The sequence below is a fragment of the Carica papaya genome, chromosome 1 (assembly GCF_054855325.1).
Source record: "Carica papaya isolate Zhongbai chromosome 1, ASM5485532v1, whole genome shotgun sequence".
Classification (NCBI taxonomy): Eukaryota; Viridiplantae; Streptophyta; class Magnoliopsida; order Brassicales; family Caricaceae; genus Carica; species Carica papaya.
Genome location: NC_142309.1, coordinates 18,493,101 through 18,510,426, shown reverse-complemented (window position 1 = coordinate 18,510,426; position 17,326 = coordinate 18,493,101). Strand labels below are relative to the sequence as shown.

Sequence of the window (17,326 nt, the reverse complement as noted above, 5' to 3'; positions counted from 1 at the left end):
TGAAAGAAAAAGACGATGTGAAGAAAAGATAAAAAAGTTGGTTTATAATTTACTAGGAACTGATAGAAAATGTGTAGTGTTTATAAGAGTCGTCGGACTGACATTATTATTTTGCGCTATACAACATCAAACTTTATTTAAATGGATTTTCTATATAAATTTTTTAATCTTTAATTACTTACTCATTTGGATTCATCAGATTGGAAAATATCATTTCGTACTATCCAACATATAACTTGATTTATAAATTTATTAGCTTTAATTACTTACTTGTTTGGTGTCAACAGGTTAGACATTATCATTTTGCACTATCGAATATATAACTCGATTTAGATTAATTTTCTATATAAATTTTTTAACTTTAATTACTTATTCATTTGGAGCAGATTTTATATTATCATTTTGCACTATCCAATATAGAAACTGATTTATAAATATCTTAACTTTAATTACTTATTTTTTGGAAATTATCAGGCTGGACATTATCATTTTGCTCTATTCAATATTTAACTTGATTAAGAGAGATTTTCTATATAAATTTCTTACCTTTAATTACATCCTCATTTGCAGTTACCAGGCTGGGCAATATCATTTTTCACTATCAAACATATAATCTGATTTAGATGAATTTTCTATATAAATTTTTGCCTTTAATTACGTTCTCATTGGAGTCATCAGGTTAGACATTATTATTTTACACTATCTATAACTTGATCTAAATGGATTTTTTGCATAAATTTCTTAGCTTTAATTACTTGCTCATTTGGAGTCACCAGATTGAGCATTATCATTATACACCATCCAACATATAGCTTGAGTTAGATGGATTTTCTGTATAAAATTTTTGACTTTAATTATGTACTCATTTGGAATCATCAGGCTGTGCATTATTATTTTGCACTATTCAACCTATAGTTTAAGTTAGGTAGATTTTCTATAAAAATTTCGTGGATTTAATTACTTACTCATTTGGTGTTACCAGATTGACTTTATCATTTTGCACTATCCAACATATTGCTTGAATTAGGTGAATTTTTTATATAAATTTCTTAACTTTAATTACTTACTCATTTGGAGTCACTAAGTTTGATATTATCATTTTTCACTATCCAATACACAATTTAATTTAGATGAATTCACTATACAAATTTATTGGCTTTAATAACTTACTTGTTTGGAATCATCAAGTTGGACATTTTCATTTTTCACTATCCAACACAACTTGATTTAGATGAATTTTCTATATAATTTTTTTTCGATTTTGATGACTTATTCGTTCTGAGTCACCAAGTTGGGCATTATTATTTTATATTGTTCAATATATAATTCGATTTAGACGAATTTTCTATGTAAATTTATCAGCTTTAAAAACTTACTTGTTTGGAATGCTTTACAATCACCTCATTGAAATATGTAGTAAAAAAATCTTGAAGATTGATATAAGTAGGTTATATGAATTTACCACTTCCAAATCATCCTTGCTTGTAGAACGAAATGAGATGAATCTTCTTAGAAATAGTTATTAGCAGCCACATTTTCTTGTTTATCAAATTTGACAAGATAATGAAAAATTGTGTCAGCATATGTGCAAGGATGAATAAAATTTGAATTACACATCCCAATACACAGTATTATATAATTACAAACCTATTTCCTAATATATATATATATCAAATTTGGGAAGATAATGAAAATATTTTTCATGTTTCTGCATACATGAATAATAAATTAGTCAACAAAAAATTACAAGCTTGGTAATAAAATTATAGCGAATATTGCAAAACCACCATGAAGTTTAATAAGTTATATATAAAAGAAATTAAAATTTAAAGAAGAAAATCCCAAAGTACAGAATATCATACAATTACCACCCTACTAATTATTTTAAAAACCATTTTCCTCTTTTCAACCTTAGCCATAAAAGGTTTTGATGAAGCTTCTCTATAAAACTATTCCAATTTGGCTCAATTCTTCACCACGGTGAGTTATCTTTCATAGTACATTATCTTTCTTGACTCTTTCGATGATTGCTCATCTTCTCTAATCTTCTCTACATTGATTCAAAATTATTTATACTCTATTTGAATCCATAGGGACTTAAATGTGTTTCCATGAGAGATATTTTAGTCAAAATTTTAGGATTATCTAACTAAATTTTTATGTTTGCTTTTTCATTAATCTCGTCATTCTTCCCAATAAATTTACAACAAAATGAAAGGATTTAGGTACTCATGTTTTTAATCGAATATTCTCAATTGGAATTCATATTTTCTTGAAGGAATCTGTCTTCGAGGGTAGTTTTTTTTTTTTTTGGAAAAAACTCAAACCCGAAAGAGATTGGGGTTCCTCACCAGTGTCTGTCATAAGTAGTAGTTATGCTGATGAAAAAGCACAATATATTTTATAAAATTTTTGTAAATAAAGAACATTGTTGTAATGTTTTCAATTAATTTTATAAAATATAACACGTTGCATAGTAAATTTATTAAGTACGCATATATATTTTAAGATAATGTGCACTTATATCCGTATTTGCATAATGCATTGTATAGGTAGCATTTAATAGTGTCACAAGGGAAGATAAAAAGAAATAGAATAGTAGAATCTTTGAGAGAGAGATATATATATATAATCAAGCGCAAAGGGTTTGAAGGAAGAAATTTTATATTAAGAACTAGATGCAATATCATTGAACGATTACAAAATACTTGAACAAATAACATAAAATAAGATGCCTCTTATTTTCTAGAACAAACCCTTACTCATATTAGAAGCTAAAATCCTAAAACCAAATATTATCTAAAGACTAATCCTGAGGCATTTACTGTGTTGGAAACATTAAAAATTTGTTTTACATAAATAAAAAAAGTTCACTTAGAAGAATCCTTGGCCAAATCAATGATACTTTGGAGGCATCATGTTTGGATTGTAGAATGGAACAATGTTAGAACTGAATCCAGCAGGCTTTGTATCAAAAGGAAGACCTGTTCGACAGGAAGAACTTCCCAGAAAAAAGGATGGTTAGGATGATGATGATGAGGATGAGGATGAGGAAGATGAGGATGAGGATGATGATTATTTGGGGTACGAATCACAATCTTCTCAGCATGTTTAGCCACATTCTTCTTCAGCTCATCGAGATAGGCCTTCAATTGTTGAAGTGTGTTAAGCTCATATCTTCCTTGGGAGTCATCCACCAACATTGATTCTCATTTGTCTTTTTCATATGGTTAAGCTCCTCGCCTCGCTTCTTCTCGATTTCGAGTTGGTTCAGAACCTGTACATGTAGTAGAATTAATATATATTATTTATATTGAAAACATTTTATTAGAAAGGAAATAAATTAAAATAACCTGAGTGAGCTGCATGTTGAGCTTACGGATGCTAGCGTTCCGATGAGCCTCAATGAGTTTCAGGGTTCCAGAAGTAGCTTGTGGTGGATTACCACTAACAAAACGTTCGAACACAGTCTCGACACAAGGATGACCAAAAGAAAAGACCTTTCGATCGGGTGAGAAGACGATAATAGCAATCTCAGCCCCACATAGAGTGCTCAATTCACTTGCCTTCTTGAAAAGTCCGGCTCGGCGTTTGGAGAAAGTGACTTGGAGATTGCTTTCATTATTCATCTTCACCATCTCAACCTTTTGTCGTCCCTTACTCTTTCTCGCCATAGTTACAAGTATTGAATATGTGCAGAGAGAAATTAAAAGAGAGATTAATGAAGAGAAATTATTGTATTGAAAGAGGGGAAAATGAGTGATATTTATAGGAGATTTAAATCAAGATTGTGATTAATAAATTTTAGGTAGACATCCTGTACATATTTTCCTCTATTAATAAGTTACATCTTTAGGGTTGCTTGAGAATCTTGTCTTTATTGAAATATACGATAGGAAAAATCTGGACAATTAAAGTTAAATTTTAGCTGTACTCTTATACAATTTGCAAAATCATCATTGTTTTAACATTTATAGATACATAGCTAGATGGATATATATGAAAATTGAACCTTCTTGAAAATTTTACATTTTTTTATGTTATATATATGTATATATATTCTCGATATTAATTTGGGATTGAGAGGGTAAGAGAGCTACTTTTAATTTTATTTATTTGTCTCTTGTTACGAGACACAATGAATCAAATTGCAATGATAAAAATCCTTAGATTATTTATGTTAAAGTAATAAAAAATATAAAAATGTATTATAGGATATATTAAAATTTAAAAACTACGATGAATTCTTTATAAAATTAATTGATCATTAGTACAATGGATAATTTTAATTTATTTATAAGCATTAAGGAAGGATCTAAGTTGCAAATTGTAACTATTAATTGGATCACATTTAAAATTCAAAATTTTAAATAATAAAATTTAATTGTGACAATCGATTAACCTTCATAACAATAAAGTTTTAATTCGATTGCACGTGATATTCAATTAAACTTGAAATTCATATAATTCATGTTGAGTACTTTCAAAAGGTGACTTACAGTTATTTTATTTGTATAACACTTCAACTTGAGCCTGCTTAAACAAAATCCAATTTCTTTGATCCATTTGATTGAAAATTTCTATTTAATATTGTTTGGTCCTAATATAAAATCTTCCTTGTTTGCATACTTAACATTTAATGAAGATATTATCCCTACTTGGGATATATTCCCAAATATATAGATATGTTTACATACTTAGATAAGCACTCTCAATAAAATATTTTCCCTTGAATATTACCTAATTTTATTATTGATTTATTTTAAGATTAATTACCCACATCAAACTAGTAGAATTTTCTTAGCTAGCATTTATGTGTTAATAGAATTTTCTTAGTTGGAGCTTATGCATGTGGCCCATATAGGCTTAGTATTAAATTATTTATAGGACTTTAACCAATATAATTGATTTATTATGACTAAACACTTTTCATTCATCATTATTTAACTGAATAATTTGTATATTTCTTCTTGTACAAGAGATTGTACTTCCTTGTACGTTTTTAGTTAAATGTTATTTATATTATTTTAAAATTAATGTGTGTATATTAGTTAATTAACCAACACAGGTATTTATTCAAAAATAGACTCATAATTGTCAATGTAAAAACTAACTCGCATAAATATGACATAATTCAAGGTATTCCCAGAGATGATCATGTTCTTATCGAAGAATGATTATGTGACTTTAATATCTTGTTTTCTTATATTTAGACGTTACCTTTGTCTTGAGTTAATGAGTTAAAAATAAATTACTTAAAATATTTTCTCCTATTACAACTCTTAGAATAGCGGGTTTATTTCAACTTGAAAATAAAAATAAATGCATAGATAAAAAAATTATGTTATTATTGCACTCTTTGAAAGTACCACAACGCTACAATGAAAAGGAACATGACGAAAACCCAAATGCTAAGGCATCAGATATCTAACATAAATAAAATAAAACAAACTGCAAGCATCGTGTATACAACTCTTTTTAATTTCATCCTTTCGAGACTTAGTCAAGAAATGCACTTAGTAGAATCTTATTTTTCCATTTCCTTGAATACATATATTGGGATTATCGTTGAGCACATTAGGTATTGTGTTTTGGTCGTTTAATACATGAGGCATCATGTTTAATTTGTTCTGAATTATAATCATCTCATCTTCTTTGGTAACTTTCTTCTTCAATTCCTCAAAAGATGTCTTTAAATGCTCAAGTTGTGAGAAACGCATTTCTTGTTTTTGACCCATCCACCAACACTTACTCTCACATATTTTTTGTATTTCCTTAAGCTCTACATTGCGATTTTTCTCGATTTCCAGTTGATTCATGACCTATTTTCATATGTTGTAAATAACAAGTACAATTCAGTATAAGTTTTAATCGAACAAAAGGAAGATCAAATAAGTATAATAAGTTTTAAAATCTAAATATGGTCTACTCAAACCTGTGTGAGGTTCATATTGAGCTCATGTATCCTTGAGTTGCAGTGAACCTCAATGAGTGTCATGGCTCCTAAAGTATCTCGTGGAGGATTACCACAAATGAAATCTTCAATCACTTTTTCAACACAAGGATGACTAAAAGAAAAAGCCTTTTTACTGGGGGAAAAAATAATAATTGCAATGTCGACGCCACAAAGAGTGGACCATTCACTAGCTTTCTTAGAAAGACCAGCTCTTCGTTTTGAGAAAATTACTTGGAGGTTGATTTCGTTACTCATCTTTATCATCTCAATCTTTTGACGACCCTTGCTCTTCCTATCCATCTAAAAGTGAAAGAAAAAGACGACGTGAAGAAGAGATAAAAAAGTTGGCTTATAATTTACTAGGAAGTGATAGAAAATGGGTAGTATTTATAAGAGTCATCAGATTGACATTATTATTTTCCACTATGCAACATCAAACATTATTTAAATGGATTTTCTATATAAAAGTTTTAATCTTTAATTACTTACTCATTGGGATTCATCAAATTGGAAAATTTTATTTTGTACTATCCAACAAATAACTTTATTTATAAATTTATTAGCTTTAATTACTTATTCATTTAGAGTCAACATATTAGACATTATCATTTTGCACTATCGAATATATAACTTGATTTAGATTAATTTTCTATATAAATTTCTTAGCTTTAATTACTTATTCATTTGGAGCAGATTGTGTATTATCATTTTGCACCATCTAATATATAAACTGACTTATAAAATTTAATTACTTATTTATTGAGAATTATTAGGTTGGACATTATTATTTTGCACTATTCTATATATAACTTGATTGAGAGAGATTTTCTATATAAATTTTTTAGCTTTAATTACTTCCTCATTGGGAGTTACCAGGTTAAGGATCTTCATTTTTCACCATCAAACATATAATCTGATTTAGATGGATTTTCTATATAAATTTTTTACTTTAATTACTTACTCATTTAGAGTCATTAGGTTTGACATTATTATGTTGCACTATCTAATATATAACTTGATTTAAATAGATTTTTTGCATAAATTTCTTAGTTCTAATTACTTGCTCATTTGGAGTCACAAGATTGAGCATTATCATTATACACCATCCAACATATAGCTTGAGTTAGGTGGATTTTTTGTATAAAATTTTTAACTTTAATTACGTACTCATTTGGAATCATCAGGCTATGCATTATCATTTTACACTATTCAACCTATAGTTTGAGTTAGGCAGATTTTCTATAAAAATTTCTTAAATTAATTACTTACTTATTTGGTGTTACCAGATTGACTTTATCATTTTGCACTATCCAACATATTGCTTGAGTCAGGTGAATTTTTTTTATAAATTTTTTTAACTTTAATTACTTACTCATTTGGAGTCACTAAGTTTGACATTATCATTTTGCACTATCCAATACATAATTTAATTTAGATGAATTTTCTATACAAATTTATTAGCTTTAATAACTTACTTGTTTGGAATCATCAAGTTGGAAATTATCACTTTTCACTATCCAACACAACTTGATTTAGATGAATTTTTTATATAATTTTTTTTTGGTTTTGATGACTTACTCGTTCTGAGTCACCAAGTTGGGCATTTTTATTTTATTTTGTTCAATATATAATTTGATTTAGACGAATTTTCTTTGTAAATATATCGACTTTAAAGACTTATTTGTTTGGAATGCTTTACAATCACCTCATTGAAATATATAGTAAAAAAATCTTGAAAATTGATATAATATTACCTTTAAGTTATACGAATTTACCATTTCCAAATCATCATTGCTTGTAGAATGAAATGAGATGAATATTCTTAGAAATAGTTATTAGCAGCTACATTTTCTTGCTTATCAAATTTGACAAGATAATGAAAATAGTGTCAACATCTATGCACGGATAAATAAAATTTGAAGAACACATCCCAATACACAGTATTATATAATTACCAACCTATTTCCTAATATATATATATATATATATCAAATTTGGGAAGATAATGAAAATATTTTTGATGTTTCTCCATACATGAATAATAAGTTAGTCAACAAAAATTACAAACTTGGTAATAAAATTATAGCGAATATTGCGAAACCACCATGAAGTTTAACATGTTATATATAAAAAGAAATTAAAATTATAAAAAAATCCCAAAGTACTGAATATCATACAATTACTAATCTACTAATTATTTTAATAACAATTTTCCTCTTTTCAACCTTAGCCATAAAAGGTTTTGATGAAGCTTCCATATAAAACTATTCCAATTTGGCTCAATTCTTCACTATGGTGAGTTGTCTTTCATAGTATGTTATCTTTCTTGATGCTTTTGATGATTGCTCATCTTCTCTATTAATCTTCTCTACATTGATTCAAAATGATATATACTCTATTTGAATTCATAGGGACTTAAAAGTGTTTCCACGAGAGATATTTTAGTCAGAATTTTAGGATTATCTAACTAAATTTTTATGTTTGCTTTTTCATTAATCTCGTCATTCTTCCCAATAAATTTGCAACAAAATGAAAGGATTTAGATAGTCATGTTTTTAATCGAATATTCTCAATTGGAATTAATATTTTCTTGAAGGAATCTGTCTTCGAGAGCTTTCCAAAGAAATTGGGGTTCCTCCCAATTTTCATCATAAGTAGTAGTTATGCTAATGAAAAAGCACAATATGTTTTATAAAAATTTTATAAATATAGAACATGATTGTAATTTTTCAATTAATTTTTTCAATCTGAGATATTATTTTAACAACACTCGATTATTTATAATTTATTAAAATATCATATTTTTAGTATAAACTATAACACGTTGCATAGTAAATTTATTAAGTACGCATAGATATTTTAATATAACGTGCACTTGAATCCGTATTTGCATAATGCATTTTTAATTTACTATTTATTTTTACTTTCATTGCCATGTATTTCTTAAAATTTTTTATTAAATAAGAATAAGTTAATTGTGTTTTACTTTCGAAGTTGATCTATATATATCCACTATATATCTTCTCCACAAGCTATATATTCTATTTTCCATTGGATTATTACAGCCATTACGCACCATACATCTGTTTTAACAGTAGATCGGTAAATAATTAATATTTCATGGATGATTTTTCAAGAACCTGCCACCCCATATAACATCTAATAGAACATATTGGATATGTAAATACAAATTCATTTTGATTCTTTGTATCTGTTGTTTCTCTCTCTCTCTCTCTCGCTCGCTCTCTCTTTTGGGGTGAAATCTAAGCCCTAATGTGTATTAAGCAGTGCACGTCTATATAAGATTTATAATGCATGCATAGCATTTAGTACTGTAAAATTAGAGTTAAGATGAAAGCAAATAGATCTTTTATTTATAAAATATATCACTTTACATTCCATTGATAATATAACTTAAATATGAAAGTCAAACTGTATGAGCACTCTGTGACCTTACTAATCAAAACACATTCCCACAAATTTCAAATTTAGAAAAACTCCTACCCGTTTCCACCATTATTCTGAGTCATATTATATCCTGTAGCTGGCATCATGTTCACATTGTTAAGACCATTGGTATACATCAAGTTTTAATCGTTGATCGCATCCGATGCCCCCACCATCATGTTCTGGTCATTGTTCATCATCATATGATCGGCTGGAACCAAGTTTTGATCATTGTTGATCATCAGATTTGCCGCCGGTAGCATCATGTTTGTAGGGTTACTGCTGATAGGCATGACATTAGAGACCATGTTTGGATTATTGGGAATCATGGAATTGGACAAGGGAATGTTTGGATTATTGTTGTTGAGCATGTCACGAAGTATCTTCATATAAGCTGCAGGATTAACCATGTTAGGATTAATCATGCTGGGACTAATCACGTTTGGATTAACCTTGTTTGAATTAACCCTATTCTTGTTCGGATTAACCATGTTTATGGGACAACCGATAGCATTTAAGGGGATAGATTCAAATGGAAGTCCTGTTCCATTGGAAAAGCTTCCAAGAAAAAGTTGATCATCAGAATTAGGATTAATATTGTTCTCTTCAGCATCATTTTCTTTGGCGACTTTTATAACATTCTCGTATAATTCCTCAAGAGCAGCTTGAAATTGCTGAAGCTGTGAAAGGTTCATGTCATCTATGGATCCCATCCATCAGGCTTTACTTGTATTCTCCTTCATCACCTTCTTAAGCTCCACACTTCACTTCTTTTTAGCATCCAGTTGGGCATTAAGCTTTAATTATATATAATCATGTCCAAAAAAAATTCAAGAATTAGTTATAAAAATCAAATAGTATAGATATATGAAGACATTGTAGTGATTATACATCTGTTAGCTGAATGATGTTGTTCTATTGGGCCACTGAATCGATTGATCAACTTTTCCACAGAAGGACTGACAAAAAAGAACACTTTCTTAACAGGTGAAAAAATAATCACTGCAATTTCGGCGCCACAAAGCGTACTAATTTCACTCGCCTTCTTGAAAATGCCAGCCCGGCGTTTGGCAAAGGTAACTTGGAGGTTCGTCGCCTTCTTGATCTTCACCATCTCAATCATTTGGGGGCCCTTTAACTTCTTAGGAGGCTCCATGGATAAATTTAGCACGAATTAAAAGATTAATTTATGATTTGAATGATTGAATAAGGATGAAGTAGAATGAAGTATATTTATAGACTACTCAATTTGACAGTTACAATTTTTAAGTATTCCTGCATTTAAATTAACTGTCTTAATTACTTACTCCTTTAGGATTTTGTAATAATGGAGAGAATATAATTTAACTAATTTAGAGTAGTCTAAATAAATGCACTCGAAGTTTTTAGAATCTTTCTTAAATAATCTGACATAGAGCTTCTAAGATATTCTTTTTATTTGACTAAAAATAATTGATTGAATTATCTTTTTTAATGAACATTGACTTAAATGAAATCTCTCGCGTCATTCAAATTTTATTATGTGCTTAGTATATAAATAGCAAAATGCTTATAAATTTTAACATATTATTACACATGTAATTTATTATTCCTGATTGCGATGAGTATACTATATTTTCCTTTCAGATAATAGAATTTAAAAGTATTTCGCCATAGTTAAGAGAATGATAAATCTTTAATTTACTAAGTTTTGTATGTTGAATATTATATACGTAAATAACCTATTATAATTCTTTTTGAAAATATAATAGATCCTAACGAGTTAAATAGTTCATAACCTCTTTCACATTATTTATTATTTTGAATATTAAAATTTAAAAATAATATATTTAAGAGAATGATCGATCTTTCAATCTATTGCATTTTGGATAGCTTATAATTTTTTTTTAAAAAATATATACATTATAAATTATATCTATCATATAATTTATTACATTTAACTGTAATGAGAATACTATATTGTCCTTTTGAATATCTATATTGAAACTAATATATATGAGAATGACAGATATAATTTTTCATAATAAATTATTTACATATTTTTTAATAATAACAAAAGCATTCTCATTTTAACATTCGGATATTGAGACTAAACGTCAATTGAATTATTTTACATTATATCAGTGAATTCAGAATTTTTAATACAATCACAAAATCCAAACTCATATTAAAGATTTTTAAAAACTATAATTTGAATTTGATTTAGAATCATAACTCTTTTCCAATTCAGATATATGGTATTTGTATTGTAATTTAAATTAAATACAAGTTAAAATTATACAAACTCTTAAGCATGCTACCAAATTAAATATATCCCAAGGATTTATATATTTCCATATAATGGAATAGGGAAGCGAAATGAGTATGCGGAATAATCTTTTACCTTTTTTCTTTAAAGTCACAGATTTACACGTACATATATTTATATATAATGTAATAATTAACTTTCTAAAAATAATAAATTTATTACGTACTTAAAGAGCTTCAATATTTTCATATACTCAGTGTGTTGATACCAAATTCTAAACTCTTTTAAATCTCTCGAGATATAGTTTACAATAAATGCGAGATAACTGACTACTGTATATACATATATATACATATATATACATATACACACATATATATAAAGAGACGGAACTATCATATAATGTACTTTATAGGGTGATTATAGAAGATTAAATATTTTTAAAAATTTGCGGAATTGTACTTAACAAGAATGTAAAATAAACAACACTCATGAAACACACATATACTTATTACCTCGATCCAAGACAAACAACGACAACATTTATAAAGAAAAAAAAAACACACACGCACACACACAAGAACACCACCTGAAAGTAAGCAAATACAAAACTCAAGCCAATTGAAATCCCAAATTTCCAAAGCATTATTTGAAAGACAAGACAAACAAAAACAAAAGACACGATAGTGAAAATCTTTAAACTAGCCCTTGATTCTTTTCAAGATAATCAACAAACTTAGTCATTAAAATCCTTGGCCGCTTCCTAGAACATTCCCTGCAAGAGGAGGCGGCATTGTTTTCGGATTATCACCGTTAGCCGCCTCATTTGGATTGTCCACAATGAAGTTCTCATCATCCAATGGATCCGCAAACAGCATCTCTAGAGTGAAGCCATCAAATACTGAGTTTAGATTTGAATCATCTGGCACAATACGTATCATATTTAGAGCATCGGATGTTGAACTAATTGGATCATTTGGTGTATGAGGCATAGTACTCGGATTAAAAAACTCATTAGGCCCGATATTTGGATCATTTGATAGATTAATATCCATTGTTGCAATTTGGTTCCCGAAGGCATCAGACATTATGTCTGGATTATCTCCTGCATTAAGTGCTGCAATTGGATCATCTGACTCAATCATGACTAAATTATTGAAGAGATCCCTAGGCATGGCCTTCAAGTCATCAACAGGATCTAACGCCACGCTTGAATCATTCAACGAGTTATTCATCATCATTATGGTTGGATTGCCAGAGTCTAGGTTACAGAATCTACTCAGGGGAGGAGTTGAATTAGTACTGCTGGGGGCATATTCATGAGTTGGGTTGCTGGGCATACTAGGCATGGGGAGAGTAATCAAGGCCTTCATTGCTGGATCTGAGTAAAACATCTCGTCATCCCTTGGAGAACCCTCAGCTAAACTCGAGTTACCTTGTTCCTTCTTTAGCTTCTTTGCAAGTTCGGAAACATCATTCCACAAGGCCTTCATACCAGCATCGAAAACTTCAAGCTCTTCCAAGCTGAATTTGTCCATTGAATGCGTATACCAAAGCTCTTTCTTCAATCCTTTTCTTCTTTGTTTGAGCTCTTTACCTCGCTTCCTTGCTGCCTCCTCCTTTTCTTGAGCCTATTATCATGTATACATATTCATGTATTTGCAATATTAGATAAGCAATTAGGCTAAAGATTTGAAAGTCCAACAAAAAATTCAAAATATATGACGTTACATCATAGATTTAAGTATTATTGACTCATGACAATTTTTAGATTATCATAAATGGATATTATAAAAAAAAGATAACAAATAAGTTGCTAACACCTCATTGATCCTACTGATTATTTGTTGAGTATCGTTGTCGTTGTCAGGATCTTAACTGGACGAACATCAATACTAAGAAAACGATCAATCACAATATCGATATTAGGATTGCCATAGCAGAAGGCCCTATTTCCAGGGGAGAAAACAATAAGGCAAACATCTGGTCTACAAAGAGTGCAAAGTTCACTCGCCTTCTTGAAAAGGCTACTTCGATGTTTTGAGAAAGTAACTTGGAGACTAGCTTCATTCTCCATCTTTTTTAACTCGATCTTTTGATGACCTTTACTTTTACTTGATGTCCCCTCATTTGCCATTGCTAAAACTGAAAATAACAAAAGATAACCTCGGCAAATTGAGAAGAAGATAATGGAGATTATGATGAGAAGATGTAAGTATACTATTATTGCAATTGACGATTGTAAACTACGCAAGGTATTTATAAGTTTGGAGGTACCACTTGAGGCTATCCAAGTTGAGTTAGGTGGATTTACTTAACTTTTATGCATTTACATTTCTGGCTAGAATCCTTTTTTCATTAAAATATAAGGTAAGGAATATCTTGACATAATCGAAAACTTAAATTTCTGATACTATCAAGAATTCTTTACCTTTCTTACTAGTACATAGTAAAACATTCATTTATGAATTTTGATTTGCTTACATCTCAAGGAAAAAACTTATTCTTCATTTGTCATTGATCGTATGAGCACGACGATCTTGGAATATAAAAATAGAAAGTTTAGAGGGATTTTGAGGAAAAATGAGTCTAAGAGACTTTTGATGGATAATACCTAAGTTTAGGGGGAGTTTAAGAGATGAGATAGGAAATTGATTACATTTGCATTTCATAGTTTTCAAATAAAAAGATTAAAAAAAAAAGTTTTACATCTTTACTTGATTGTTTGATTATATGTTGCATGCCTATCATGTAACTTGTTTCTTATACTTACTGAGCGCGTTAAAATTGTTTATCTCATTAAATTATCATCTTACCATATCAAGAGGATTTGATTATAGATTAGGAGGATCTTACCCCTGAACTGGATCGAGAAGAAACTGTTTGAGCACCCATGATGGAAATTATATTTTGTAACCAGACGGATATCTATTTTATCTTAACTCTGTTACACGAATCTCGTGTATTGTAAATAATATTGCAATGTGGTCAAAAGATAAATTATGAATATTTTGAATCTATAAATATTTTGTTAAGTAAATTTTTATTGTATATCTAGTGTTTGACGACTATAATCATTTTAAGGGAGAGCAGAGACGTCACAATCAGTCACCACTAATTCATAATATAGTTATAAAGCGGCATTTTATTACATTTTAAATGATATTCAAACTCGTAATTTTTAAATATAATACGAATATTTTAATTATTGTAAGATTTTGTTGCTATGAATGATGCTAAATAAAATTATAAAATAAAAGTTGCACTAAATGTATACAAATATTCACAACAATAATTTGTGTGTATCCTATTTGTTATAGGATAATTTTCATAGTTACTCTAATAAATTAAATGCAATTATAAACAAATGTCTTTTGTTCTATTTTATTAAAGAACAAATTTTTATTAGTAATTTATCAACCAATTGTTTTAAACAAAAATTGATAACCTAATAATCATATCAAAGGATTATTAAGTGATCATCCAATTATTGTACACTATCAAAATTTATTGTAACGGCCCAGAACTTGAAAGGAAATAAATTATAAATTTGAATGCGGAAGTGAAATAATAGCGCTAGAGTTTACATTTCTTACACAATAGGACTACAGGAATTACCCTTTTAAAAGAACAACGGAAAATTAAAGAAATAAATTGAAAAGTAAATAATTGAACATCATATTCGCAACCCTCTTGTGGATCGGGATCTGGATCTTAGTTCTCTTGATCTGAAATTGTTAATGAAAGAGTGAGCTACACCAACCTAGTAAGAATATCACGCCACTCACTCGATACAAAAAATGAAGGTTGGTAAAAATCATGAAAACTACTAATGAAGCTCTTAATTTAAGTAAATTCATTTATCATAAATAAATTATTTATTATACATCTACCGTAGTAAAATTTTTAAAACCTGACCTATAGAGGTAATGACACAAACAATCTCATAATCTCACGTACAATTAAGTAAAAATAACAATTTTCGCCTTTTATCTGCCTACTGGTATCCATGGGGATTCATAGAGATGTCCCCACTATGCGTGAACCCTTATTCAATATTTTCAATTAACTGGCCGCCCCCATACCTCGTCCGATATGAGCTCCAAAAATATCATCCCTCAATATTTCATCCGATATGAGGGTGAAACGAGTTATCCCCATACCTCGTCCGGTATGAGCATCAAAGTACCAATCCTCCATACCTCGTCCGATATGAGGCAACGTTCATGGTAGGATTCCCTATGTACCCGATCCATCCACCATCTCCCAGGATATCCAGTAAGATTACCATTCACTCAATCACTTAATCAAACAATTCCTCGTTTACATTTAATTTTCAGTTTCACAATTTAACTGTAAATCATGCAGAACAAGCAATACATACATCAAGAAAACACAACAAATCATCATGCCAACTTCAGTGTATTATTATGCATTTGACATTGTAAAATCAATCAAACAAGATAAACAGTGAATAATAATCTGGTTCCAGCTCCATTAATGACATGTGATTAATTATCAATATTTTTAAATTGTATAAAATACCACATTATTTATAATTAAACTTCAATTTCATAACCAGGAATAGAGTGAGGGATTCTTACTCAAATTGGTGTCCGAACATTGAACTTTTACATACACCTACTGGCGGTCCCCGGCTTCCCTGAATTTTTTTTCAAAAATTAAAATACGTTCCAAGTACCTAGAAATACCCTAAAAATTCAAAATCGGTATTAGAAACCCTTTTTGGCCAATTTTGAGATTCTGGCACGGCAGTGCTGCCATGCTTCGGTGACGGCACTTTGCCTCAGGTTGGCCATTTTTGGCCAGTTTCGGCTGATTTCGGCTAGTTTTGTGCTCATTTATGCAAGAAAATACGTTAAGGGACTTAGGTTAGCCGAAAAAAGTCAAAAAATAGAAACTTACTGACAGTGAAATTTTTCGGTGCGGTAGCTCCGCCAGCTCGCCTTAGCGGTTAGGCGTTTTTCTTTGATCAACTTGTGGGAAACAAGATGATGAATATAATGATGGAAAAATTACACAAAACGGGAATCGAGAATGGCCTCATCAGAGGCAGTTTTTTGATATTTTCTGCGACGGCACCGCCAAACTTTACCTGCAGTTTCTGTCTCATCTGATAGTCTATTTGCTCCGATTTAGCCATGGGAGTGTTCGAAATCAAATTTCGAGCAAATGAAAAAATCTTTACCTCTTTTGACTGTTAGAGGTAGCTCCGGCACGGCGGCGGGTGGCGGTCGGCTCCGTTCCCGGTGACTGTTTCTTCTTCTTTGGTGGGGGGTCTGGTGGCTTGGGTTAGAGTTTGGTGTGGGGTGAGGTATTTATATCTGTCTCTTTTAATTTAGATCATCCATCGATTTGATCTGGACCGTCCGATTGCGTTTAAATAGGAAGTGAATCTAAACCATTCATCGTGATTTCATCTGGACCTTACGATCGCGTTTAAAGAAGGAACAAATCTAGACCGTCCACACGTGCAGGAACAAATCCGGACTGTCCGATCGCAGGCACGTAGATTGCAAGCGTGACCTCCCGCGTGGCACCGCGTCAGAGTGCCTTACCACGCAGTGCACTCCAGTTCGTCGCGGCTGCTGACTGGGCGTCGTATGTGGCAAATTTTTTCTAAATTCTATTTTGACCCCTAGTTTCTAATTTTT

The 17,326-nt window shown here is 30.1% G+C and overlaps 2 pseudogenes; both read right to left on the bottom strand.

Annotated features, from left to right (window-relative positions):
- Positions 1 to 2,895: 2,895 nt before the first annotated feature.
- Positions 2,896 to 3,674, bottom strand: LOC110825833 (agamous-like MADS-box protein AGL62 pseudogene; annotated as a pseudogene).
- Positions 3,675 to 5,516: 1,842 nt separating this feature from the next.
- LOC148270397 (agamous-like MADS-box protein AGL62 pseudogene) lies at positions 5,517 to 6,256 on the bottom strand (annotated as a pseudogene).
- Between the last annotated feature and the right edge of the window lie 11,070 nt (positions 6,257 to 17,326).